Genomic DNA, 2,915 nt, shown 5'->3' with positions numbered 1-2,915 from the left:
CCCTTTGATCCCTCAGCCTTTATACTGAGCACGGTGCAGATGGGATGCAATACCCAGTTGGTCAGTTTTGGGTCACCTGTCCTGTCCGCTCCTGCCTACAGGTGTGACCCCTCTACACTTTCCTGCTTCTGTTGCTCTAAAAGGGCTAATAATGAAGTTACCTGACCTTGGTTGTTATAGCAGTAAATATAAACAAGAGCCTCTCTGCATGCCATTCCTTGGTATAATCATGTCTTCTCACGGTGAGAGTGGACAGTTTTTGAACAATATGCTGTTAATGTCAGATTTGAGTTAGTTAGAAAAGGCCCAGCTTACAAAGCAAAATTACTGAACAGAAAATGGTTTCTGTTTTACCTCAAACCAGGACACTCATTCAGGGGACATGTGGGAGGATGAGGAGGAGAAGGTCAGGGGCTGTTTTGAAGGCTTTTTCTTATGCCATCATCACTCCTGCATCCTTTGGGGCCATCTTCTGACTGAGGTTCTTTTCCCAGCACAGGGCTATCCAGAGCAGGAGGAATTCCCTTCCACACAGGCCTCAGAGCACCCAGCAGCACCAAGCTCCTCCCTAAGGGAAAGCAGTGGTCAGTCTCCCTTTTGCAGGACATGCTCTGAGGCCAAGGGATGGTATGTGAGCAGAGATGCTGGAATACAGGGCCTGATACCCACTGGCTGTGCAGGAGCTCCGTAACGTCTTCCTCAGCTCCAAGAGACAGTGACTGGAAGAGGCCCATTGCCCTGTGTCCCACCCTCCCCTTCCTCTTCTGCTTGTGCTCTCACCTTGTCCCCCACCACCCAAGGCAATGTCTTTCTTCCTTGGTAATATGAGACAGTGTCCACCAAGAAAAGGATTACGTGGAGGCAGAGGTGAGGATGCAGAAAACTTTAATGACTCTGAAGTGGGAAACAAGTTCACTTGTAGAGGAGGCGGCCAGAGCAGGGAGAGGACAAGAAGCTGCTGCTGAAAGCAGCTGAGATCACCTAGGCCTTTCCACAGTAGAAGAGGTGCCAGCAGGTGTCCGACATTGTCTTTGTGTGTCTTACAGCCCAGAAGAACAGAAGACAAGAGATGGGAGAAAGAATCAGGCAGGGAAGTTAGCTTTTGTCCATCTTTTCAGAGAGCCCCAGCAGGTCTCCTTTGGAAGGGCAGCCCTGGATGCTCAGCCTCTCTGAAATCAATGGCCAGGAGCTCTGTCTTCAGTCCAGCACCAGGTTCCTGGAGGTCCTTGTCAGGGCTGTCACCAGTTGATTTAGCAGGGGGGGCACCTTCTGCCATAGTAGCGGCTGGAAATGCCAGAGAGGTCACAGCACCCAGAGGTGATGGGCACTCCATCACAACTGAGGATGCTGCCAACAGCAGCGGAGGTGGAGGATCCCACCACGGTGTTCTGCGGGAAGGAGCTGAGGATGGGACCGGGCAGGGCCACCACCACGGGGGAGGGCTGGATGACGATGGTGGAGTTCTGGCATTGCCTGACACAGGGCTCGTTGCAGCTGTTGGCCAGTGGGGTTGGGCCACAGGGCCGGCAGGGCTGGCATTGATCATAGCAGGACATGTCTCTGGGCTGCAGGTGCACCTGGGAGAGAGGGCAGAGAGGCAATAGAACACAGGCACACACGAGGAGCTGTCTACCAGGAGTCTGTCCCTCCACCACAAGCATGTCAAAAGCACCTGCTGAGCCAGAAGTCAGAAACTGTGCAGTGGGGCAAAAGGGTTTCCAGACACAGTTCTCTAAGGATCGTCCATGCCCAACCAGGCTGCTGCCAGTATTTTCAGTGAAGGACAACCTCAGCCAAGATCCAGATTCCCTTTGCAAAGTAAAGTAGCGTCGCCAGACCCAAGGAGGCTGCTGCCTGTCTCTTAACAGAAGAGCTCCCTCAACAAAGTCCCAGACACTGAATCAGGCATTCACCCCTCTTCACCCTCTCATAGGAAGCAGCACCACAGCCCACCTCTGGATGGAGGAGTACAGATCTGCATGAGCAGAAAACGACATGGGGAAAGGGCTTCAGACTCACCTGGCTCTCAAGGAGAAGGAGGAGAGAGAAGTGGATGAGAGAGCGAGGGGTTGGGCTGGCTTTTATGGTGGCCCTGACCTGCCCCAGGCCCAGAGGAAGCTTCTACAGAAGTGGCAATTTTCTAAGCTGCTCATGAGGAGCAGAAAACATCCCAGCTAATGACATGGGATGGGTGCTTGTTTTCCCCGATGCCGCCTTCTCATTTCCTGGCTTACGCTGTCCACCTTCCCTCACGGAGGTTTCTTCTGAGTGCTGGGACTGAGAGACCCCATAATTTCTGGGGCAGGAATGTGTCAGTGCCTGCTGAAGCCTCACTCAGGTGCCAGATGGGTGCAGAACAGGCAAGTGATATTGGCCTGTGCCCAGGCTGTCTTTGATCTTCACATCTGTAACAAGCCCTCCCTTCTTGGTATGTTTGAGATCGAGCAGAACATCTGTCACAGAATCACGGAATCATGGAATTGTCAGAGTTGGAAGGAACCTCTAGAGATCATCTAGTCCAACCCTCCTGCTAAAGCAGGGTTGCCTAGAGCACATCACTCAGGACTGCATCCAGGTGGGTCTTGAAAATCTGCAGAGAAGAGGACTCCACACCCTCCCTGGGCAGCCTGTTCCAGGGCTCTGTCACCCTCACCGGAAAGAAGTTTTTTCTCATATTTGAATGGACCTTCCTATGTTGCAGCTTGTGCCAGTTGCCCCTCGTCCTGTCACTGGGAACCACTGAGAAGAGTCCGGCTCCATTCTCCTCCAAACCACCCTTTAGACACTTGTAAGCGTTAATAAGGTCTCCCTTCAGCCTTCTCTTCTCCAGGCTAAAGAATCCCAGTTGTCTCAGCCTTACTTCATCAGGGGGATGCTCCAATCCCTTAATTGTCTTTGTTGCCCTATGCTGGACT

At 52.6% G+C, this 2,915-nt stretch overlaps 1 pseudogene; it reads right to left on the bottom strand.

Moving 5' to 3' along the window:
* Positions 1 to 1,250: 1,250 nt before the first annotated feature.
* Positions 1,251 to 2,153, bottom strand: LOC141474803 (feather keratin Cos2-3-like; annotated as a pseudogene).
* Positions 2,154 to 2,915: the final 762 nt, after the last annotated feature.

Source organism: Numenius arquata, chromosome 23 (assembly GCF_964106895.1).
Source record: "Numenius arquata chromosome 23, bNumArq3.hap1.1, whole genome shotgun sequence".
NCBI lineage: Eukaryota > Metazoa > Chordata > Aves > Charadriiformes > Scolopacidae > Numenius > Numenius arquata.
Note: the sequence above shows the minus strand (reverse complement) of the source record. Positions and strands in the feature narration are given on the sequence as shown.